Raw genomic sequence first — 26946 nt, forward strand, 5'->3', positions numbered from 1 at the left:
GATTTCTTTGTGCATGGATGGCAATGGATACATTGCCAGAAAGGAAAACTGAGCTCCATCCATCCTAGGACACTTCTCTAATCTCTGTCCAACAAAGTCTGTAATTTGTGTCAAACTGTGATGAATTGTGGTAAATATGTGTGTAGGGCAAGTGGGAATGGGGAAATTGAGATGAGACAACTATTTTAAATTCATGTAGCCCTTTAGGTTAGGGAGTCTACTTATCTTGGTTTGGAGGATGCTGACTGCTGATGCTGAAATGGCAGCTTTCATCCCTTCTCTTGTGTGAACTACTGGGAAAGCATGAAATCCAATTAGATGTCTGCATTTTGCGTGGCTCCTTCAGAGGAGGGAAAAGGTGCATCGGATGCACAAAGTCTGTTGTTCAAAATTTTACAGAGAGGAGACTGCTCCATAACAAGTGGAAAAGACTTTTTTTTAGCTTTTGTGCTCTTCTGGTATACCGCATTACCCCCACCCTCCATACTTACCATGAGCTACTATCATAAATCTTCAAATACAGATTACCCCAAAAGGAGGAAACCACTGGGGTTCTTTATATGTCTGCTTACCTCAGTTAGGGTTTTTATCTACATATATAAAAATACACACACATACACAATTCTGTCTCAGAGGTGGAACACAAGTGCATTAAACCAAAAGACACTCCAATCCTAAATTGAGCTAAATTGGCAAGTTCAATTTATATGCATTTTAGATGATATTTTCAGAGGGAAAAATCCATGTTTGCTGATACAGCTAGTGGTTTTAATTTAAGAAGAGGAATCAAACTAAGAATAACATCTGCAATTCTGAGGGTTTCAGCCCATCAGAGGTTTCTAAGAAGTAATTGCCATCAGACTGGGAAAACTGGCTATAACTCATCTATCTATTTAGAAAATGTAAATTGCCAACTCAGTGCAGCTATGGGAAAGGAATATCAGTCCATATTCATTACATGTTATTACTCCTGGTACATCTGAAAGCTTTCTAAAGACCTAAGAGAATTCAAGTAGTGCCTCCTACCTTACAATTTAGTAGAAATTGTATGTAGAAAATAACTTACAACACACAGGAGCATTCATGTGTATTTGCAATTGGAGAGTGCAGTGGAGCAAAGCAACAGTCTTTGAGGTGCAGAAAATTTGAATGTAGCCTGATAGGTCTGGGAGTATTAAATGGCATTAGCTGCAGAGATGTTGAAAATGGAGCACCAGCCCCTGAAAAGTGAAAGACTCCTCCTGAGTAAGGGTGGGACATGCTAAAGTTGCTCGCTGAACTCCTACTTTCAGAGGCTGGGGATGTAACTGCCGTTTTCACACCCTAACTAGGAGGCTGGTTGATGCACCTTGAAGAAATAACATGGGGGAAGATTTTCCATTAAGTTTGTAGATAACAATCTACTTCTACAATCTGTCTCCTTTCACTTCATACTGTCTTTGCCCTCTGGACCTGGTTTAGTTAGTGGAGAAATATCTGATTGTATAGCTCCTTATGCAGGCAAAACTCCTAACAATTTCAACAGGAATATTACCTGTTTCAGGAGTATGAGTTAGTCTTAATAGCTAGCCATGGGGTTCTCAGACTTTTGTACTGGTGACCCCTTTCACACAGCAAGCCTCTGAGTGCAACCCCCCTTATACATTAAAAACACTTTTTTATATATTTAACACCATTATAAATGCTGGAGGCAAGGCAGGATTTGGGGTGGAGGCTGACAGCTTGTGACCCCCCCCCCAATGTAATAACCTTGTGACGCCCTGAAGGGTCCCGACCCCCAGTTTGAGAACCCCTGAGCTAGCCAGTACAAAATAAATAAATAAATCTCTTTGAACTTTATAATTGATATTTAATGATTTCACTCTTAAAACTCTTTAATTTCACAGTCATAGGCCTTAGACACTGAGGTGTCCAGTAAAGAGTGCAGCGTGTAAATCTGTTTTTTTGTGGATCTCCAGCATCTGAGCTGGGAAAATCCTTTCCCCTCCCAACAGGAACAGCTGCATTGTTCAGCAATATCCTGCACCTTTGTCAAGTTGTAGCTTGGTCAGGTCTCAAGAACAGAAACACAAAGCTGGCCTCCCAGTTGCTTTTAATGAATGTTAGTGGGTTTTTCCTGTGTCCAGGAATTTGATCTATAGGGTGATCCAGAGGTCAGGAACAAACAGCTCACTATAGCTCACCTCTGAGACGCAAAGGCTTTCATTTGCTTTTTTTAGTAACTCTGGAGGAAGTGCCTTAATTTTTTTTTTTTCAGAAGCAAAATTTTAATTGGCATAGATAATGTGACCTTGAAAAGGCCAAGGGAGGTTGAAAAACAACACCACACAGTTCAGTCATCTCCTTTAAAATACAGTATTTTTCGTGCGTGTGTGTTTCAATCTGGTGTAAAATTGCTGGATTCACACCATCATTTGGCCTAATTTTGCACATATTTCAGTAACAAGAGTTGAAACGGAGCATGTTTATTTCTCCACTGCATTTACAATTATATTTTAGTATAAATGGCTATTGAGTTGTTACAGCTTCCTTGTTCTGATCAGTGCTTTAATACTTTGTGTTTACCCTGTCAAAAAAGCATCAGATTTTTTTCCAATTATAAGTTTTGTAATGCATCGTGGATTTTGCTGACAGTCTTCAAGTTCTTGAAATAGCGAGCAAATTAACAGCAGATATTGAGTGTGAGGATTAGAAAACCAATTGGCAACTCACATGATAGGATTCAGATACACTGATGGGGAGAATGGGTCTCATTTTTTTATTTTCATAGTCTTGGTAATTAACTTGGGCCTAAAAAAAAAGTGAAAAAGGAACAGAAATTGCCCTGCTCAGCAATAAAGTTCCTCCTTGCTATTAGCACTGGCGAATAGAAAGGGAGATTGGAACATTATGTTGGTGCTGTAGTCTTTCAGGAATTCCAGCATCTATTCAGTAGAAGTCAGCAGTTGAGAATAGTATTGGCAAAGCATAAGGTCTTCTGTGTGTGTGTTAAACAAATAGACACAATGCTGTGATGTGGTTGTGTTTAAAGGTACAGGCTCCTATTTCATTTTTCTTGGCATTTGTCCTTCAGCTCTCTCATTATAAGATCGAAGAAATGTATTCCCCCAGGTCTAGAATTACAGGGGGGGTTGTTTATATTTTTGCCTCTTTGGGAATGTCACAGATTTCTGTTCAGTCTCCCTGAGATCAGATTCACTTCTAACTTAGCCTCCATTTTTATTTTTTAACAACAACAACAAATTAAAAAAGACTGTAATGCAGATCATTTTAAAATGCATTGTGTCCTAACCGCTTTTACTAAGACTCCAGCCAGCGGCAAACTAACCATTTTCAAAAAGCTCTACCTCTAAACATTTGGCCAAATAATGGAGTGCTTATTCTGTTTACACTAGGACTTCACTTCAGTGGGAATGTTGCCAGACTAAGGAGTGAGTAAGTACTTGCAGAGAATTCAGTACTAGTGTAATTTACAAACCATGTCTGCTTGCAGATGACATGTTGCTGAAATGAAAAACCATTAACAACATTCATTACACCTCTGTTTGTGTTGGTGTGTGGACAGGATTTGGACTCATTATTAATCTCTTCACTGCTCCATGAGTGTCAGTGAGTGGTCAACCAAACAACAAAGGCAACATGCCATACATCTCAGATTCCTTAAACATTTTCATGAAGCACAGTAGGTATTCCACAACAATTAGTGGAGACAGAATGTGCATCAGCTGTGGTGCTCCAGGGGTTAATAGATTAAGGGAGACTGCTGTTCGTAAGTGTGTGTATGATCTGATCAAGAACAAAGTCATTATAAAATGAAAGTTGCACTTACAAAAACCACAAGCTGTGCGTGTGTGTGTGTGTAGATGCTTTTCTTCCACTTGGCAGCTGTCCAGAAAAGTTCCTTTTCCTCTTGCCGAGTGCTGCAGCAGCACATGGGTCCACGTGGCATTTGTATGCAGTGGTACAAAGCGGTATCTCATTGAGCAGCTCAGAGCATTTGCACCCAGCAAGACGTTCAAGAGGAGCAAGCACTGCTTAGATTACTACAGATTCTGATATTTCCACACCACCTCTATAAGGATCTGATCCTGAGAGGAGCTGAGCACCTCTGGAGAATATAAACTTCAGTGGGAGCTGAGGGCCCTTAGCACCTATCCAGAGGAGCTCAGTTCCTCATAGGATTAAACTCTATGATGGAGGGCAGCGCTTGGTTTAATAATTCTTTCCATATAGCTTCAGCACTCATGAGCCTTATTTTTCTCCTTTCCTATCTTCTGTCACTACCAGAGCAGTTCCTGTTGATTAACCCATTCATTCATAGTGGTCTGGAGTAGAGGGGAAAAAAGAGATTGTGCTGGTGATGTATTGAGAAATTATAATACCTAGGGCACGAGCCCTAAAAATCCAGTCACCAGCTCATCTAGGGAAAGGGGAAATTAGGTGGGGCATGTGGGTCTGAGTGGCTTACTTGAGGAGTGCAGGAGTTGCCACATTAGGTGGTGCTCTTCAAGTCCCAGGAAAGAGGTTACTAAGGGTATATTTACACTGCAGTAAGCCAGGTCAGCTGACTTGGGCTCAGAGGGGTCAGGCTGTGGGGTTAAAAATAGCAGCATAGAGCCCAGGCTCCAGCCCGAGCCCGAACGTCTACACTGCCATTTTTAACCCTACAGCCTGTGGTTAAAAGAACCAGCTGACCCAGGCTCTGAAACTTGGTGCCGCAGGTTCTTGATCACAGTGTAGACATACCATGAGAGACCTAGGGAGCAGCTGAGTGCTTGGGGTCACAGTCAGTGTGAAGAGCAACAGGCCCTGACCATTGAAAGGGAGGAGAACCAGACAAGCATGAAAGCTCTGTCAGAACTATGGCTGCTTGCAGAAGCTGACAAAGTGTGGTACAGTGCAAATGGAGGCAAAAGTTTCAATTAATCTTCTGTGGTGCTTCAGCTCAGCCACGAGAAGAGAAAGATCCTACAAGCCAATTAGGTCAAAAATTGGTCATTAAAAAAAAAATGCTCTTTTAGTTACAGAATAGGAGTTAGGCTACCAATAATTTCAGACCTTGTAGAACAGGAAATGATTTTAAAAGTGTGATCTGAAATTAAAGTGATGCTTGGGATTGTTTCTGGGAATTTGTGAGAGTTTCTCAAAATCAAGCCAGTTGTTGTATCCATGATAACAAAGGGTGGCTGATAGACTACTTACAAAGGTTTATGGATAGTAAAGGCTCATGCTTTTAGATCCAGAGGTCCTAAGTTGAATCTCTGTAGATGGACCCCTTCAGGAGTCTTCTCTGAGGTGGAATTACCTGCTTCAGATCTACTTTCAATGAAAAGATGGCCATTAAAGGGTTTTTTCAATTGCGGTTCTTCAGCCAGATTTAGTGAAGGAAACTGATATGCAAGTAGTTTGCCAAGCCTCTTAGGTAGCTAGAAATAGAACTGGTCAATGAATTTTTTCCCCTCCCACAAAAAATCTCAATCACAATGAAAACATATTCATTTTTGTTGAATTTTTCTCTGGAAGCTTTAGGGTTTAAATCCAAAACTCGCAAACAAAACTTCTTTGGTTAAGACCTGAATTTTTTTGACCAAAACAGAATCTTTCATGAAAATTTCTATTTAATCAAAAAGGCATTTTCTGTTTAAAAAAAAATTCCATTTAGTTTTTTTTAAAAAATCAGCTCTAGCTGGAAACCATCTGGAGAAAGTATTCATTCGATACCTAATCAGGAGGTGGCCAGGGCCTGCATAATGGGAATGTCAGAGAAGAAAAACTTGCAAGCAAAAGCCCCAATCCAGCAACACACTTAAGCAGATGTTTATCCTTGCTACCATTTTGAGGCAAGTGTTTATGGCACTGGGCTGTGCACCGCATCAAATGCAGGATTTATATGGGGAGGAGGAGGTGGTGTGAGCCTTTCATTCTCCTTTTCCTGGCACAGTTTTTAATACATCTTGTTTCCATACCCAGCAAAAGACAATTGGGCACATAAGGAAAAAAGTCACAAGAAAGCACTGGTCTTTTCCTTTTTTCTCGGTATTCCATCTGGGGCTGCTTGGGATGGATCCAATATTCTGAACCGTGGAAGAATGCAGTAGATAGGCAAAATGCACGTTAACCTGAAAACTCTAGTTCTGTGGTTTGCCCCACTATATGGTAAACCAGAATTATGTGCTCCTGCAGTTTTATTTTAGTTTTGTAGCAGTTTTTGTCTCCCTCTGCTGGTTGCTGATATAACCCTATAATTCATTTTAATGCAATTTACTCTGGAGAACAAATTTTCCCTTTTCCCAAGCTAAACACCCTGTTCAATACACTTTTCAGCTAGCTATGTCATGTTTATGAAAGACATTTTCTGGTCCTTTCATATGCCTAACTTTGAAAAGGTTCGAGCTTGTGGAAAGAGTTGGAAAATGTAGAAATAATGTAAAACCCATATATATAAACCCCCACAATATAATTCACCACAAACTGTTTAATCTTTCTGTGGTTAAATGAATAAAAGAGAAAGGGTGAAGTCCTGGCCCTGTTCAAGTCAAAAGGAGTTTTGCCATTGACTTCAGTGAAATGAGGTTTTCACACACAGATTGTACACCTCTAATGATGTGTGCAATGTAACATTTTCCAGTGTGCTTCCACTTCCCAACATCCTAAACCAGCCACAAACTTTCATTTTCCTTATTAACCTGGACCACTAAATTTTATGTTAAAACAAACAAAAACACAACAAACGAATTGAAATAGAACAGAGAGATACATTTGTTATATAGCCATTACATTTGTAGACACATTGTACATAGGCCAAATTTACCTCCTAACTGAAGTTTGGTTTGATCGGTAAATAATATAACAAAAAAACTGACACTGAAAGCCTAAGCTTTCTCCCCACGCTCAGCTGTATTGTAAGGTTTTATCTTTAGAACTTTATCTGTCCCAGCTGCTAGTTCCTTCCCTCCCTGTCTTAGCTCCTCTTGTATCCTGACTGGAGTCAGCAAAATTAACGTACCAAAATGACACGGTGGTAAATACCTTGCATCTTTATGCAGGGTTCACAAACCTGTCATCAAAATGACTTGGCAGAGGATCTTAGCATGTGTCACCATAGTACAGTAACATTTTGAGTAATATTCATTCATTCCAAACCACAGCTCAATGACACACACACACACACACACACACACACACACACACACACACACACACACACACACACACACACACACACACACACACACACACACTGTCTGACCTGTCACATATGCTCTTCTGTTTATGGTTGTAACTGAAAAAAAGTTTGGAAGTTTCTGTTGAAATCAGCAAATGCCAAATGAAATTGAGATATTCCTACAGTAAAACTAGAGTAATGCATCATTCCCTTGAAAGATTTTGTTTCTGTGTTTTTAATCTTGGAGTTAAAGCATAGATTGATCATCCTGAGATATGTAGACTGATCAGACTATTAGAACTGAGCCTCTTCAGCACAGAATAGTGATTCATATATACAAGTGAAATACTGAGACTTGGCCCTGAAGATTTGTCTTTGGTTGATAAGTACTAACAATCAAACTACACAGTGTTCACCTTTCCTTATTCATATTCCAGTACTGTAACCTTCCTTATTCTCCTGTGCCTTTGTTCTATTAATCTACCAAACAGGGCTCGACTTGTGATTAGTCCTTAGAGCTTGTTTCTATTAATCAGTCTGCAAAACAAGTCTACTTGAATGATTTGGTATAAGTGCTTAACATGCTCTCTTCATCAGTCTGTACACAGAGCTGCTAGGGATGGGTTATGTTAAATGGGACTAAAATCTGTGATATCTGTGATATCTGTTGCAATTTCTTTGTTTTTACATTTTGATTTTTATTGCTGTGGGATACTAGCAGGGAAAAAATCATTTGAAAAATCAGCTGAATTTTAAGTTGCTTAAGGAATGTTTAAGTGACTACATGCTAGTGGAAAACTTGTGGAAGATTATCAACAACTGGAACAGTGTCCTGTCACCACAAATTGATTTGTTAGTCTATCTTGAGTAAAAAGGACGGCGCTTATATTCCAAAATGCAAGGATCAGAATTCAGGTTTTTATAAAATAAAACAGGTAGATTTTAAAACCTAAATTTTTTTTTTGTTGTTTTCAAAAAAGGCTAGTGGTTGTTTAAAAATGCAGACATTCTCCTGCATTTGGTGGAAAGCCAAACAACAGATTCCTGCTATTATCTAAAAACGAGGAAGTCAAATGGATTATAAACAAAAAGCAAAACTGACCAGTAGTAATTTCACTGTTCAAGGTGCATGAAATGCAAACATTAGAATGGTCATACTGCTTCAGACCAATTGTCCATCTAACCTACTATCCTGTGTCTGATAGTGGCCAGTGCAAGACGCTTCAGAGGGAATGAACAGAACAGGGCAATTTCAAATGATCCATTGTCCTCTGTCATCCACTCCCAGCTTCTGACAATTGGAGGTTTAGGGACACCCAGAGAATAGGGTTGCATCCCTGACCATCTTGGCTAATAGCTGTTATACTTTTGGCCTTCACGGTATCCCCTGACAATGAATTCCTCAGGTTGATTGTGTGTTTTGTGGAGAAGTTCTTCCTTTTGTTTGTTTTAAACTTGCTGCCTATTAATTTCATTGGTGACCCTTAGTTCTTGTGTTATGTGAAGGGCAAGTAATACTTCCCAATTCACTCTCCACACCATTCACGATCTTATAGACCTCTATCATGTTCTTCCTTAGTTGTCTCTTTTCTAAGCAGAACAGTCCCAGTCTTTTTAATCTCTCCTCATAGGGAAACTTCCATACTCCTTATCATTTTTGTTGCCCTTCTCTGGACCTTTTCCAATTCTAATATATCTTTTTTGAGATGGGGCCACTAGAACTGCATGAAATATTCAAGGTCTGGGTGTACCGTGGATTTATATAGTAAATAGCATTATGATATTTTCTGTTTGATTATCTATCCCTTTCCTAATGGTTCTTAACATTGTTAGCTTTTCTGGACTGCCACTGCATATTCAGCAAATGTTTTCAGAGAACTATACACAATGATTATAAGATCTGTTTCTTGAGTGGTGACAGCTAATGGAAACTCCCTCATTTTGTAAGTGTAGTTGAGATTATTTTTTCCAAGGTGTATTACTTTGCACTTATCAACATTGAATTTCACCTATCACCTCATTATTAACCCCTTTTCCCAATCATTCATGAATATGTTGAATAGTACAGGTCCCAGTACAGATCCTTGGGGGGGGGGGGGGAGGGGCACCACTGTTCACCTCTCTCCATTGTGAAAACTATTTATTTCTACCCTTTGTTTCCTATTTTGTAACCAGCTACAAATCCATGAGAGGATCTTTCCTCTTATTCCATGACTGCTTACTTTGCTTAACAGCCTTTGGTGAGGGACCTTATCAAAGGCTTTCTTAAAGTCCAATTATGCTGTATTGACTATGTCACCCTTGTTCACATACGTGTTGACATTCTCAAAGAATTCTAATAGATTGGAGAGGTATGATTTCCCTTCACATGATTTCTTCCCCAACGTATTGTGTGTATCTATGCACCTGATAATTCTGTTCTTTACTATAGTTTCAGCCAATATGCCTGGTACTGAAGTTAGGCTTACCAACCTGTAATTGCCCGGATCACTTCTGAAGCCTGTTTTTAAAATTGGCATTTCATTACCTATCTCCAGTCACCTGGTACAGAAACTGATTTAAGTGACATTACATATCACAGTTAGTAGTTCTGCAATTTCATATTTGAGTTCCTTCAGAACCCTTGGATGAATACCATCTGGTCCTGGTGACTCATTACTGTTTAATTTATCAGTTTTATTCCAAAGGCACCTCTATTAACTCCTCAATCTGGAACAGCTCCTCAGCTTTGTAACCTAAAAAGAATGGTTCCGGTGTGGGGATCTCCCCAGCATCCTCTGCAGTGAAGAATTCCTTTAGCTTCTAAACAACAGCCTTGTCTTCCTCCAGTGCTCCTTTAGCCCCCTCAGTCATCCAGTTGCCCCATTGACTGTTTGGCTTCCTGCTTCTGATGTACTTAAAAAACTAACAGCAACAATTTCATGTGTGTGCATGTCCTTAGCTAGTTGCTCTTCAAATTCTTTCTTGGCTTACGTTACTACACTTTTACATTTAACTTGCCAGAGTTTATGCCCCTTTCTCTTTTCCTTATCAGGGTTTGACTGCCAATTTCTAAGAGGCAAAAAATGCATTTTTAACTGCCTCTTTTACTCTGCTGTTTTGCTGTGGTGGCATTGTTTTGGTCCTCTTACTGTTTCTTTTGATTTGGGGTATATATTTAATTTTAGTCTCATTATGGTGTTTTTAAATAGTCTTCATACAGTTTGCAGCCATTTTGCCCTTGTAACTGTTCCTTTTCATGTCCATTCAACTAGCTTCCTCATTTTTTGTAGAGGTTGTGATGGGTTTCTTTGGCATTTTTTCCCCTAAAAGGATGTTTGAATTTAATTACATTATGGTCACTATTACCAAGCAGTTCAGCTATAGGCATCTCTGGGACTAGATCCCTGGGTCCTACTGAGGACTAAATCAAGAATTACCTCTCCCCTAAAGGGTTCCAGAAGTAGCTGCTCTCGGAAGCAGCCATTTACGGTGTCTAGAAATTTTATCTCTGCATCCCTACCTGAGGTGACAAATACCCAGTCAATATGAGGATGGTTGAAATCTCCCATTATTGCATTTTGTGCCTTTGTAGTTGCTCTAATCTCCTTGAGAATTTCACAGTCACCGACACCATCCTGGTGAGGTGATTGGTAGTATATTCCTACTGCTATATTATTATTATTATTATTATTCAAGCATGGAATTTCTTTCAATAGAGATTCTTTATTATAGTTTGATTCATTTAAGATTTTTTACTATATTTGACTATGCTTTCTTTCACATACAGTGCCACTCCCTCACCAGCATGACCTACTCTGTCATTCCTATATATTTTATACCCCTGGTATTACTGTGTCCTATTTATTATCATCGTACCACCAAGTTCCGACAATGCCTGTTACATCAATATCCTCATTTAATGCCAAGCCACTTTAGTTCACCCATCTTAGTATTTAGACTTCTACCATGTATTTATGAGAATTGTATATTTTGTCAGTATTCAGTTGTTTGCCTTCATGTGTTATATTTAAATGGGACTCGTTCACAATTGACTGTGTCTCATTAGCTCTTACCTGTACTTGACCAACTTCTTCCCTATCCTCTTCATTAGGATATAGAGTTTCCCCTTTAGTAAGTTCAACCCTAAGGGGTATAAATAATAAATCAGCAACATAAATGGTGAAAAATAAATTAGCTATTAAAATTAATTTCAGTTTCTAAAGTATAACTAACTGTACAGAAAAATGTAATAAGTATGATCTGATATTTATCATGACAGTGTCATTTAAGGATATTTTTAAAAGAACAATTTTTATTTCAGGAAAGGTCTTTCTCAATTTAAACTAAGGAATTATCTGTCCAATTCAATACGGGATTTAATCCATGCAAAATGAAAATATGTTTTAAAATACATATCAGAAAGAGCAAGCCAGAACTCCCGTTAATCAGCCATTTGTTATTGATCTTTAAAGTTTTACCCTTCTGGTTTTATGATGTATTTGTTTGTTTAATTTAAATTCTGTCATTGAACAAAATTATGAGGCTGATATGGCTGGATTGCTGTCTGTAAAGTGATACAACAGGGTTTGCATCAGCTGAGTTGCTGATCTCTTGCTGTGTATATAGCTAGTTTTTCCTTAATTTTCATGGACTGCAGGCAGAACTCTTGATCCATTTTCATTGTACACAAGCTTGAATTTTTCACTCTTCACACAAAATGGACCCGATCCTGCTCCCATTCAAGTCAGTGGCTGAACTCCCATTGGCTGTAACAGGGGGCATGATTGGGCCAATCATCACTTTGCATCATGACTCAACTGCTAATTTGAAAGGCTTTGTGTCTCCTCACCCCCAGATACTAGCTGCTTCATTAGGCTCTGCTTTGTCCGGTTTGACCTTTCATGGCCTACAGAACACAGTTAAATACCAACACCCCTATTTGACACAGTCCAGACATAATTCCTTCCGTGCATATCTTATCAGGATCTGCTACTGAGATGAATAGTTGAATGGCCTATGTGCACCAAGTAGCCTGCTTCATAGCAATTAAGGGGAATGGGTTCCAAAGTGTATTGTTCTTTAAACACATCTTTCACATTATTTATTTTTGTCTTGTTGATTAAGGAGCAGTTAGTGGGTTTCTCCACTAGTTACACTGTTGTTGTTTTTTCCTGGTGTGAATTAGAAGTATATTAGCAGTACTTAAAATCTGGAAGCCTGGGTAACATGTTATGGGCTTGCAAAACAATAATAATAATTTAACAACAACAAAAAGAAAAATAATTATTAATAGAAAAATACCCAAACCATTAAATACTACCTTCCAATCAAACTGTTAGGAAGCTGCTGGTGTGCAGATTTTCATTTATTGTACTTATTAGGAATTCAGAAGAAACAAACCCCAAAACATAGATTTGTATCTTTCTTTTTGGTCATTTCATTTTCACTAGCTTTATCTACAGATTTTATTGGATCATTTCCCCAGCTATCAGAGAGATCGCTCTTCCTGCATTGATTCATTTCGACCCATGTCTGGAAGGCAGAGAGAATCAAATTAACTAATATTTTACTTTTGCATGTGATTAATGCTAATGCTTACAAAGAAGAAAATACTTTCCCGTGATTTAATTTCCATTCTCTAGTTGATTCTCAGTGATTTAATTTTGCAGAGGTTTGTCTCTCTGCTTATTGTGTTTGGAGCTCATATCGTGGAATCATAGAAATTATAGCCGGAAGAGCCCTATTAAGTCATCCTGCTAGTGCAGGATTGTTCCCTGGACTATTCTTGAGTGCTGTGTCCATTTTAAATAACTCAGGCACTGGATCTTTAACCATTTCCTCGTGGAGACTGTTCCTCAGTTTATTAGATGTTACTGATTGGAAATTGTATTTGATATTCAACCTATACTTTTCATTCCTTTACTCCAAGTTTTATACCCACATTGGTCCCCCTAAACAATTCCTTTTCCTTGCGGTGTGTTTACTCTTCAAGTACTTATCAGACTTCGTTTATACATGTGATATTTTCAAGAATTAAATATGTATAGACAGGTTATATATAAGTACTTGAAGAGGGTAACTGCTCCTCCCTTTGTTTCTGTTGCTCTTCTATATATTCCCTCATTTTTAATAATCTTTTATTGAGAGGCTCAGAACCAAAACACAGTATTCCAGGTGCAGTTTTGCCAGTGTAATATACAGTGTGTTGTGAGAGATATGTAGCTAGGTGGACTTCTGGTTTGATCTGGTGTAGCAATGCGTATGTTTCAGTACTCCCAATAGAGAGGAGCAACCTAGGATCTCCCTACTCTCTGCTGTGATGCCTCTGCAGCTCCAAATCACTTTAGCTTGTCATAGTGCAATCTCATACATATTTTGCTACAACTATTTCACCTCAAAAAGAAAAGGAGGACTTGTGGCACCTTAGAGACTAACAAATTTATTTTAGCTTTTGTGAGCTACAGCTCACTTCATTGGATGCATGCAGTGGAAAATACAGTGGGGAGATTTTAGATACACAGAGAGCATGAAACAATGGGTGTTACCATACACACTGTAAGGAGAGTGATCAGGTAAGGTGAGCTATTACCAGCAGGAGAGAAAAAAAACCTTTTGTAGTGATAATCAAGGTGGGCCATTTCCAGCAGTTGACAAGAACATGTGAGGAACAGTGAGGGGGGAAAATAAATATGGAGAAAATGCTATGGGTACCCGCATGGCCCCACAGTATGCCAACATTTTTATGGCTGACTTAGAACAACGCTTCCTCAGCTCTTGTCCCCTAATGCCCCTACTCTACTTGCGCTACATTGATGACATCTTCATCATCTGGACCCATGGAAAAGAAGCCATGAGGAATTCCACCATGATTTCAACAATTTCCATCCCACCATCAGCCTCAGCCTATACCAATCCACACAAGCGGTCCATTTCCTGGACAGTACTGTGCTAATAAGCGATGGTCACATAAATACCATCCGATACCGGAAACCTACTGACCGCTTTGCTTACCTACATGCCTCCAGCTTTCATTCAGACCACATCACACAATCCATTGTCTGCAGCCAAGCTCTACGACACAACCGCATTTGCTCAACCCCTCAGGCAAAGACAAACACCTACAAGATCTCTATCAAGCGTTCTTACAACTACAGTACCCACCTGCTGAAGTGAAGAAACAGATTGATAGAGCCAGAAGAGTAACCAGAAGTCACCTACTACAGGACAGGCCCAACAAAGAAAATAACAAAACACCACTAGCTGTCACCTTCAGCCCCCAACTAAAACCTCTCCAACGCATCATCAAGGATCTACAACTTATCCTGAAGGATGACCCATCACTCTCACAGATCTTGGGAGACAGGCCAGTCCTTGCTTACAGACAGCCCCCCAACCTGAAGCAAATACTCACCAGCAACCGCACACCACACAACAAAAACACTAACCCAGGAACCTATCCTTGCAACAAAGCCCGTTGCCAACTGTGTCCACATTTCTATTCAGGGGACACCATCGTAGGGCCTAATCACATCAGCCACACTATCAGAGGCTCGTTCACCTGCACATCTACCAATGTGATATATGCCATCATGTGCCAGCAATGTCCCTCTGCCATGTACATTGGCCAAACTGGACAGTCTCTGTGTAAAAGAATAAATGGACACAAATCAGACGTCAAGAATTATAACATTCAAAAACCAGTCGGAGAACACTTCAATCTCTTTGGTCACTCGATTATAGACCTAAAAGTGGCAATTCTTCAACAACGAAACTTCAAAACCAGACTCCAACGAGAGACTGCTGAATTGGAATTAATTTGCAAACTGGATACAATTAACTTAGGCTTGAATAGAGCCTGGGCGTGGATGGGTCATTACACAAAGTAAAACTATTTCCCCATGTTTATTTCCCCTCTCCCCGTTCCTCACACGTTCTTGTCAACTGCTGGAAATGGCCTGCCTTGATTATCACTACAAAAGGTTTTTTTCTCTCCTGCTGGTAATAGCTCACCTTACCTGATCACGCTCATTACAGTGTGTATGGTAACACCCATTGTTTCATGTTCTCTCTGTATCTAAAATCTCCCCACTGTATTTTCCACTGCATGCATCCAATGAAGTGAGCTGTAGCTCACAAAAGCTTATGCTCCAATAAATTTGTTAGTCTCTAAGGTGCCACAAGTCCTCCTTTTCTTTTTGCGGATACAGATTAACATGGCTGCTACTCTGAAATCTATTTCACCTCAGTCTTTTTTGGCTTAACTGCTTTCCAGGTTTCTCCCCCCAAATATCGATATTTTGGATTGTTTTTCCTCAGATGTATCAGGTTGTCTTTCTCCCCATTTTGTTGTTTCCTCCCCATATTTTTAACCTCTAGGTCCTTTTGCATGATTTCTCTCTGCTTGGTTGTGCTTGTAACACCTCCTAATGTATTACAATCTGTGAATTTAATTAATGTGCTGTTTATCCCTTCTTCCAGATCATTAATAAAGATGTTAAGTAAAACTGATCCTAATACCAGTCCCCACAGCAATCACTGAGCATCTCCCCCACATCACTTCAATCCCTTTGTTTATGGCCCTAAAGCCACAGTTCAATCCATGTGACAGTCCTCATATCTAAACCAGTTTGAGTTCATTTTTTGAGAGTACTGTATCCGATGTTTCACTAAAGTCCCGTCTTCACCCACTTTCATTATTTATTTAAAAAATAAGTTTAGCTGTGATCCATGTGTCCTTTGTAAACCTAAGCTGTGTAACACACATGGTCCTGTTATCTTTTAGAATATGATTGCACCTTTTTTTCAGCACTGAATTTAGACCAACTAGTTGGTAATTTTCAGATTCATTCCTTAATTTCGATTTGGAGATCAGTACTGCATTTGTTTTTGTTTTTCAGTCCTCTGGTTCTCCATTTCTCTGTAACTTCAGAATAACTGCTCTGATTGATACAGTGTATTTGTAACAAATTTATAGAATTTTGAGATGTATATCATCCAAGCCAGAGATATTCACTCTCCCCAAGCATTCCCATAGCTGTTTGTTAACATGGCAAGCTTTATTACTAATTGTACATATCCACTGTCTTTATTTTTTGTTCACTGATTTGGAGAAGCAGCTCCATAATTCAGCCATCTATGTTGATCTTTTATTTCTCATTTAGACTGAGCCAGCAGCACTGGGCCAGTGACAGTTTTGTGTTTTTCTTCAGTGCAGGTCCTGATAGGGTGGGATTTTCAAAAATATTCTTTCTGCTCCCATTGAAGTCAATGCAAAGTTTTCTGTGGATTGTGAGTAGAGTTAGGGAAATGCGAAAGGCACTTCTGACAGTCTCACCTTTACTGCATAACTCATCAAGCAATCTATATGAACCAGTTCCTGGCTAAAATTCTTGTAGTAATTAGGTGATTAAAAGCCAAATTGTGTTCTCAGACATTTGCACACAGCTCCCATTGAAGTCACTGAGCACTGCATGCAACTGTGAGTCCCCGATTAAGCAAAGCACTTAACCATCTGCTTAAATCCATTCTTATTAGCAAAACACTTAAGCACATGCCTTAATTTTAAGCATACCTTTAAGTCTCATTGAAATCCCCAGGATTTAAGCACATGCTTAACATTAGCATGGCTTAAGTGCTTTTCTAAACTGGGGCCTCAGGAAATAATTTGACCATTAGTGCTTTGAGTTTATATTTCATTCAGATCACAGATTTTAAATTGCAACAACACAAATCTTTTGCTTCCTTCATTATATGGCAAACATCTGCATAGAGGACAGACTTGGATAACCATCTATATTGTCAGCAGATGGATAAAAGATGTCCTGGGAAATTTTATATATTTGCAGTTTGATTTTTACATGCACAATGCAAAATTTTATTTTATATTATAAAACTGGAGCGTTTATTTGGAAGAGGTAGGTTGGAAAGCAGTACAGTGCAGTCCACAGCTGAGTCATTAAAAGAAGATGTATGGACATACTGCTTGTGGGCCTACTATAATCTAGACTTTACAGTGAGATAAAACTGAAGTAGCCTATCTGCCTATCTATTTTGATTGGGCCTAAATTAACAGTACCAGATGGCAGTAGTCAGTGAAATGGTAATTTTTTTTTGCTGCTGTTTGCAAAACTGCTGCAAATAGTAAAAAAAAAAATCCTACTTCCTAGTCATCTGCCATATGTTGCCTGTGCTCCAGTCTAATGCTGTTTGGGTGTCTGGAGGACTCAGTACATGGTTAAGAGGTTAGGTAGTCATGAGTTCAAATCCTTGGTTTTGATACTGGCTTGCAGGCCTTGGGGAAAATCTTTGCCTCAGTTTCCATGTCTGCAAAACAGGCTAACAATACTTACATGCTTACTTCACAGGGGTATTGTGAGGGATGGATTAACGAGTCAATGCTTGTGGAGTGCTTAAGACAGGTAAAGTGCTAAGAATTACTATTACTTTATTTTCAGTAGGGTGATTTGGATCTCATTTCAACAAAGCATTTAATGCAGTGGGTCTCAAACATTTTTTACTGGCGACCCCTTTCACGCAGCAAGACTCTGAGTGCGACCCCCCCAAATAAATTAAACACACTTTTTAATATATTTAACACCATTATAAATACTGGAGGCAAGTGGGGTTTGGGGTGGAGATTGACAGCTCACAACCACCGATGTAATAACCTCATGAATCCCTGAGGGGTCCCAATCCCCAATTTGAGAACTCCTGATTTAATGTGTGCTTAACTCTGAACAAGTGAATGGTTCCGCTGAAGTTAATGGGACTCTTCATGTTATTGAAGTTACATACCTGCTGAAGTGCTTTGCCTCCATCCTGGCACTGGCGAGCTAAACAGGTGTCTATTTTTACAGAATGAAAAAAATGGCATTTTATAGGGACTGTTGGAGTGCTTGTGCTATTTGGAATTGATAATGAAAATGTCCTCAAATCACACAATCCTCTCCAAAACTGAAATATAAATATGAGCCCTGTGTTGAGTTGACCTCTTGCAATTGCTATTTGAGGCAATAAGCACAGTACTTGATAATTAGTTCATTAAAACAATGCTTGCAGGTCAACTTGAATCTATATTGAAATATTAAGGGAGCATTGCTAGGAAAAACATCCCAAATATTTTGATGGAAACATTGTGCTCTCTTGCTGCTATCAAAAGGAAGCAGCAAACTCGATGTATTTTATTTCTACTGCACCTTAAATACTTCTAGAATATTTGCTTTAAAAAAGAGCAGAACTTAAAACAGCACCCACTTGCTGATTCTCTGTCCTGGGAGGAAGGAGGAAAGACGGATTACATTCCCACTGATAGTAAGGTACAAATTTGCTGGCTACTGAAAAAAGGGAAAAGTTACATTATTTTAAAATGGTTGCCCAGAAAGAAGTCTATACATTGTCTCTCAGTGACTTCCATCGTTCCCACTGAGTTCATCAATGCAATTTAGTTACAAACCACACACACCCTGGCCAAAAAACAAAAATCCTGAACCATAAGTACAGATCGCAAACTCCATGAAAGTTTGGATCCAGTTCTGAACTCTTTGGCTGTTCCTTCTCTCTCTGATAAACCTCAGAACTGAACAATTCCAAAACGTTGACAGAATTTAGAGCTGCATTCAAATGCTCGGGTGAATCTAGAGAAGACACAAACACACTCCTGACCCACTACAAAATAATTTATAATTTAAAAAATGAACAATCTGGTACTTTAAAATGAAAGAACAAGAGGTTAAAACAAACGAAATACCCCAGGAGCTTCCATAGTGGTTAGATTCTTTCCAAAGGTTTCTTTGAGAAAAAAATACTGCCGTCTAGGCAGTGAAAACCTTATACTCCTTTTCACCTTCTATCAAAAGCTGTGTTGAAATGTAGGGTCTGCTAGTGTATATTTATTCAGGCATCAATCACAATCAAGCCTTTTGCTAGTTCATCTGTAAGGGCATTGTAATCCTATTTTTATCAGTTGCTTCCTGTACAGCAGACAGTTAAAATAGCACGAGTAGGGGGTCAGAAATATCTTAATGGATTTGGTTCCCAGAGATATCAGTGACCAGAGGAAGAGTTTTGCTGAAATTTCTTCCTGAGCGGATAAAGTAGATAAGCAGCAGCAAGGTGTAGAAAGAGAGCATGCAGTACAGTTCGGAGCATTGGGTTGTACTATAAATGCATTATAGAAACCAGAGATTAAGTGGACTGTATCTGGTATGGAAAAGCACTGAGAGCAGAGGGGAAATACACTAATATTTGCAAATTAACACACTGACAGTAAAATTGTTTGATTACGGTAACTCTAGCACTTTCTGGTGAAGCCCTGTTTGTGGTAAACTTACTGATGAGTTTGGTCAACTAACAAATACGCACACAACCCGCCTGTCCTTCTGTGTCAGGAGTTCTCAAACTGGGGGGGTTGGGATCCCTCGGGGTAACGAGGTTATTACATGTAGGGTTGCGAGCTATCAGCCTCCACCCGAAACCCCACTTTGCCTCCAGCATTTATAAAGGTATTAACTATTTAAAAATGTGTTTTTAATGTATGGGGGGGGGGTCGCACTTGCTGTGTGAAAGGGATCACCAGTAAAAAAGTCTGCGAACCCCTGCTCTGTGTCTCTTGTATCTGCTCCTTTCTCTGAACCCTGTGCTCTGAGCTGCTTAGAGAGTATATAAAGTTCAGTTTAGTTACATCAGAGAAACACGAAAAAGCTTTGTTATGCTAATGGTTGCCTGCAGATCATATGGCCCATATTGCACTATGTTTCTTTTTAATTTTAGTTCTTAATTATTTAAAGCTACACGTTAAAAAACATTCTACCACATTAAAAAATATTTAAAAATAAATGGAATCACACACACACACACACACACACACACACACACGACCAGCTGGTAAAGCCAGGAATTCTTTTGAGGCTGATAAAGCAGTGAAAGCATCAGCATTCTTCAGTCATGAATCATGAAATGATAGGAATATACAGAAAACACGACAGATTAAAAAGGATAGTGGGGGAGGTTTAGATTGGATATTAGGAAAAACTTTTTCACTAAGAGGGTGGTGAAACACTGGAATGCGTTACCTAGGGAGGTGGTAGAATCTCCTTCCTTAGAGGTTTTTAAGGTCAGGCTTGACAAAGCCCTGGCTGGGATTATTTAACTGGGAATTGGTCTTGCTTTGAGCAGGGGGTTGGACTAGATGACCTTCTGGGGTCCCTTCCAACCCTGATATTCTATGATTCTATGATAATTCCATAGCAAGCTACACCCTGCTTTTCCTTGCTGGAATTAAGTTGCTGATGGTGTGGCAAGAGAAGTGCTGGCTGGTATGATGCTTTTCAAACCAACCTTAGCACAAGAAGGGTTGAGGCTTGGGGGGCATACACTTTAATAATCTCATGCCATTTACTGAATAGTAGCTCTGGAGTGGGGAGGGTGGTCATGCGCTCAGCTGGCAGACCACAATGCTATATGGCTGTGGAATGCTGGCAAGCACAACGTCTTGATAGCTGTTTTACCTTGATACTCTCTGGAAGAGGCTTTACAGTCTCCTTCAATGCACTGTCACAAAACAGGGTGGGATTTCACCCACGGACATTATGCTGATTTTTAAAAAATGGCTGGACAATTTTATGACCTGTAATACTTTTAATTATTCATATTAAGAGTAACCAAATATCATGTTTCAGGGGTCACTTGGATTGCCCCATTGGCCAGGAGCAATAAGTTCAATTGCAATGAATGCTGGTTTTTTTCCCCCACACCATCTTTTGATTTGCTGATGGATTGATCACCACTGGAAACTATACCCAACTCATTAGACCGTCGGTCTGATCCTTGTTGGCAAAGCCTATGTCTCTAAGTGACAACTGGTAAATAAAACTCTGGACAGGTAACATTATTCTGGTTGTGATGAAGTTTAATTGTTCTTTGCTTTTGTCAGTTTCACATCACAGCTTTCAGGTAACACAACATAGCTTTTGTATGTAAATATATTGAGGGTGTCCTTTTCCAGATGGTAACGTTTTAGGTGATTAGATTTTAATACATAACTGCAAATACTGGCTAGAAAGGGTAATCTCCAGTTTATAGAGACTGTTGATTCTTGATGTTGCATTCTAGGTGCTGAGTTTTAGAGTTAACACGATGCGTCTTCAAAACACCAGCCCTTAGGATTGCTGAGAACCTTAGAAAGAAAAGGAGTACTTGTGTCACCTTAGAGACTAACCAATTTATTTGAGCATAAGCTTTCATGAGCTTCATCCGATGAAGTGAGCTTAAGTTCACTTAACTGAACTTAAGTGAGCTCACGAAAGCTTATGCTCAAATAAATTGGTTAGTCTCTAAGGTGACACAAGTACTCCTTTTCTTTTTGCGAATACAGACTAACACGGCTGTTACTCTGAAACCTGAGAACCTTAGAATTGTCCTTCAGATGTGAGCAGTAAATCTAATCTTATTATTCCACGGCTCCCGCTGGATACACTCAGCTCTTCACTGTTCAGAATGAAGAGTTGCTGTTTAAACTTGCACAAGTTCATATACTTGGTATTTCAAGGACCATGACTTCCCAGTTTGGGATTCCAACATGCAGTGAGTTTGCAGAGCCCAGCTGTATAGGAGGTGGTGTCCCCGTTTCCTGTGGTATTGGAGTCAAGACTCTCCAGGGGAGGACATCAAAATACCAGGACTCAGTTATTTTGTGCTTTCCAGTTGTGTTCACTTTATTGCTAAAACAGCAGAGAAGGATTTGCTGCTATATACCAGTCCCTGCCCCTTTCAAAACATGTTCCTGTTATGCAGGTGGTGTTCCGACGAGACTTGAATAGATGAGATAGAAATTATGTTCAAAAGTGATATCAAGACATTTATGTCTGGTAAGAGGGAAAAAAAAGTGTGTGTGTGTGTGTGTGTGTAAGATCCAATCCTACAAATCCTTGTGTGTGTACGTAACTGTGTTCATAACATGAACTGAGTGGAACTACTCATATGAACAAAGTGTTTGCAGGATTCAGCCCTTCTTTCTGTTTCTGCTTCTCTGTTATGCATTCTGTATAGATCTCTTTTCATTTCTCATTTTATTATGTTCTACAGTGATAATCAGTTAACATAATTATGGGGGAGGCGGGTTCATGTAAAATTTTGCTGGTTTATAGAAGCTGCTGCTTTACACTCAAGACCTGGTACAGAGTTCACTGAAGTTCTTGGGAATCTTTTAATTGATTTCAATGGGCATTGGATGTGGCCCTTGTACTGCCTCTTTTAGGAACTCAAAGCATTTTACCAAGGTTAATGAATTAAACCGCACAACAACTCAGAGGCCAGGTAGTTGTTGTTATGCCTAGTTTACAGATGTATAAACAAAAGCACAAAAATGTGAAGTGCCTTGCCAGTAGTCAGCTAGGGTGAAATCCAATCCCATTGAAATCAACAGCAAAACTCCTATTGACCTCAGTGGGGCCAAGGTTTCATCCCAATAATTAGTCAGAACTGGGACCAGAACCTGGAAGTCTTGACTCTCTGTGCTTTGTGCCCAACATATGACATATGACATTCCCCACTATTCTGATATGGTGGCCCAGTAAGGGTTATTACAGATACCCACTTTTAAACTATATGCTTAATAGTTCCTAATTATCATAGGATATTGAACTGGAATTAATATTATTTAAGATGTTTAGTTTTTGAAGAATAAATGAAAGCTAGGCCATAAAGAATACAAAAAGCAGATTACATTTACATTCTATACAAATATACATGATGGATCTAATCCAAAACCCATTGAAGTCAGTTGAGAGATTCCCATCGGCTTCAGATGAGGTTCAGTAAGTGTAGTAATAGTGATGTATTGTTTTATGAAAGACGACACATCTCTAGGACCAAACTTCCAGAAGCTGAGAATGATATTTAACCTGCCAGCATCAACGGAGATCTTCCTGGATGACAGGGGATGGATCACTCAATAAATTGCCATGTTCTGTTTGTTTCCTCTGAAGCATCTGGCACTGGCCACTGTTGTAAAACAGGATACTGAAGTAGATGGACCACTGTCCTGACGCAGTATAGCCATTCTTATGTTCCGTCAGTCAAGAAGAATCTGTGCACGTTTTCTTTTTACCAGATCTTAAAAACACTCTACTTTTTAAAAAAGAATTCTGTCATCAGTCTGCTATAAAGATATTGTGCTAGCATAATACCATATTATCTGTTATAGTTACCCTATAGCAACAATTCCTTCTTAAATGAATTCCACTGAGAGTATCATTTGCAATAGAAAAGTATCATTGGGTGAGCGAGGTAAGTGAAAGCTTCTGATAATTTGCTCCATTCCCCTTTAGGAAGAACAGTATTTCTGTCTATAGTTTTTAAAAGAAATGCTACTGTGGTCATATTATGTAGCAACTCCGGTTTGGAATCACCATTTCCTACAGCTTGAGCTCAGTTCCATTAAAACATCCATGTAACATCAGTAGAGGTGGGGGGGAGGGTGTTCTGTGTTTTATCATGGATGTCTACTGCTAATAAGTAGAGAACTCCCAAATGTTTGAGAGAGAGAGGGGAAGAAAGGTACAAAGCCTGACAAAATGAAGGGTGTCTAACAAAATGTCAGGCCGGTATGCTTTGGGGTCAGAAATAGGGTCAAGGAAAGGGGGAAACTAAGCTGATTGAAAAATAACCAAGATGGTTGTGATTCTCAGCTTGTGTAAATGGGCATAACTCAGCTGGGAATCTGGTCCAGAGTCTTTGTTGATGACCCAGGGCCAGATTTACTGAGGTGAACAGGCACCTAAAGATGCAGACAGGTGTCTCCTGGGATTTTCAAAAGTGCCTAAGCAGGGTAGAATGCGGTTCTCAAAGTGTGGGTCAGGATCCCAAAGTGGGTCGTTTTAATGGGGTCAGCAGGGCAGCGTTAGATTTGCTGGGGCCCCAGGGCTGAAGCCCTCAGGTTACAGACTCCCTGCCCATGGCTGAAGCCCTTGGGCTTTGGCTTTGGCCCCCCACCCAGGGCTCAGGTTTCGGTCCCCCCTCCTGGGGTCATGTAGTAATTTTTGCTGTCAGAAGGGGGCTGCTGTGCAATGAAGTTTGAGACCCTCTGAAAATCCCATTTGGCAGCTAGCTGCCTAAGTACTTTTGTATATCTGGCCACCCAGAGCCTGATCCAAAGCCCATTGATGTCAGTGGGCTTTAGAATTAGTCCCTCACCTAAAAACCTTAGTCAGGTGGAACTCAAAGAAAACCGGACTAGTTTATTAAGTTAGCTGGAGCTCTGCCCTGATTAAGGACTGAGATATTTCAGTCAAGTTCAGCCATTTATTTTCTTGACTACAGCTGGAATGTGATACATAAAAGGTTTAGACCAGTTTCGCTATTTAAGGCCCCAGTCCTGCTAGTACTTACACCCATGATTAACTTTACATGTGCAGATAGTCCCATTGGTTTCAAAGCAACTGCACATGTGAGTAAAGTTATGCATCAGCTTAAGTGTTTGCAGGACTGAAGCCAATGACAGTGGATCAGTGATTTGTTTTTTAAAATGCTGGTTGCCTTTGCATGGGGAAAATAGGAGTTCAACATCATACACTGATTGTGGAAAACATTCCAGAGGTGAAATCCAGACCCCACTGAAGTCAATGACAGAGCTCTCCTTAACTGCGTGGGGCCAGGATTTCACCTTAAAAGTCTTTTTGTTTTTTTCTTTCCCCCTAAAGATTAAATCCTTCCAAATAGGAATGAAGACCAACACAGTTTGATCTCAAAAAGACAAACTCAATTAGTTACTTAATTAGTCACTTGAATGCTGTCAATGTAAGAGCAATAGAGACAGCTGCTTGAAATAGTTAACACCATGAGAAACCCTTCTGAAACAGTTTTCTTAAAAAGTAGCACAACTTCTACTGAAGAAATCTAGTTCAAAATGTCAGAAAACTTGGATCCAGATATTCATGATACAGTCTGACCTCATCCCAGTTCAGAATGGTAACTAATATGGTAGATACATAATTTTGTTTTAGGTGTCAGATTTTATATACATCAATACCTGGAAATTCTGCAAACCTTTCAGATTATTTTCTACTGAACTTGTGCAGTGCTTATAAGAAAGCAGCCATTATATTGCTGTTAGGGCTCTTGACAAACTTCTCATAAAATATTCAGTATTGTTGCTTTCAAGTCCACAATCAGTATAGCCCATGCTATAGCCAGGGTAACATAAAGGTTGTGTATGGGTCACATGAAATCCCTGCCTTCCTCTCTTTCAGCATATCTCCCATGGACTTCAGTGGAAGCAGAATCTAGCCACAGTGCATTTGTTTATGAAACATAAGTTTCGTAGAAGGGGCTTTCTTCAATTTTTCATTCATATCTGATTACCCAAGACTCAGTCTAAGTAATTTACAGTACCTAATAAGGTCACTTATGGATCAATCATTTGAACTCTTCGTACTGATGCGTTGTTTTTACTGCAATAATGAGACTACTCACGGCAGTAAGGTAGAAGTAATTTACAGGATTGATCCCTTAGCATATTCATATTTTCTGGTGTTTTCCTAACCAGATTTTTGAATTAAGCCAAGTCCTAATACTTGTCTCAGTTACATTTTAAGGTTTGGGGGTGAACCAAAAGCCAGCATGCAAAATATGTTTTCACATTTCCCAGGCTTGCTTCACTGGGGGAACCAGCAAGATGGTTTTCTAGTCCTTTGCTCATTTGTCATTGTGACAGTATGTAGTGACATTTCAAACTGCTAGCATGGAAGCAAGATAAAAAGTGTTTGAGACAACTGGGAAATTTCATTTAGACAGAATGTCAGAGTGTAGTCTCCCGTGTAAACACTGTAGCTTCACCATGTCCAGCATTGTGATATTTTATATTAAATTAAATAAGAGGCCAGATATGAGCAGGAAAGCAGTTGAGATGGATAAATAAACTTTAGTTCATAGTATAATTATGGCACCCCTGGCCGCCTTCCCTTTCCACAGCAAGTGATAAATGCATTGCAAAGGTGCCCAGTGTTTTGAAAGCACAGTCCCCACAGAGAAGTCCTCTAATTCCATGCATTACACTGAAGTTTGTAAAGTTTGTTAAAACTCTCTAAAAACCTTACTCTGGCCCTCATTGTTTTCTTGGATCAAGTTCATGCTGGCTAACAGTTATTTTGATTTGCACAGTAACCTAATACTGATAGAATCTCCTTCCTTAGAAGTTTTTTTAAGGTCAGGCTTGACAAAGCCCTGGCTGGGATGATTTAATTGGGGATTGGTCCTGCTTTGAGCAGGGGGTTGGACTAGATGACCTCCTGAGGTCCCTTCCAACCCTGATATTCTATGATATTTCAGGACAAATAGGCACCTGTGTGGCTCGTGAATGGTGGGTGCGTTGCATGTATTCATAAGCCAGTTCCATTCATTTCTATGACATGGGGGGGGGGAGGGGAGGAGGAGGAGGAGAAGAAGGGTAGGGCTGCTTTCATCTTGCTGCCAACTCTTATCTTAAAAGAATCAAATTTCAGGAAAGCTTCCTGCCTGGGTCAGGATTTCAAAGGCCTCCTGTACTTTTTAGAAACTTCAGCTTTTTAATTCTCATAATTTTTTGGTGGATGTTCCTTTTCCCACCAAAAAGAGGGGGAGGGAGGATTAGTAAAAATGTTTGTGTTCTGTTTTACTTTACTTCCTACTATTCAGGACTGTGCATTGTTAAACCCGATGCAGTGTTTATACACATTGTGGTTATGGCTAAGGCCATGGCTATTGTTGAAGGATGTTATACACCCATTTATCACAGTATGTCAGTAAGCCCATTGTAAAAATGTCCC

General features: G+C 39.5%; 1 protein-coding gene across 1 annotated transcript in view; it reads left to right on the plus strand.

Moving 5' to 3' along the window:
• Positions 1-26946, plus strand: part of MPPED2 (metallophosphoesterase domain containing 2) — a 130957-nt gene that overhangs the window by 79049 nt on the left and 24962 nt on the right. The window lies entirely within an intron of this gene.

This window comes from Lepidochelys kempii, chromosome 6 (genome assembly GCF_965140265.1).
Source record: "Lepidochelys kempii isolate rLepKem1 chromosome 6, rLepKem1.hap2, whole genome shotgun sequence".
NCBI classification, from domain to species: domain Eukaryota; kingdom Metazoa; phylum Chordata; order Testudines; family Cheloniidae; genus Lepidochelys; species Lepidochelys kempii.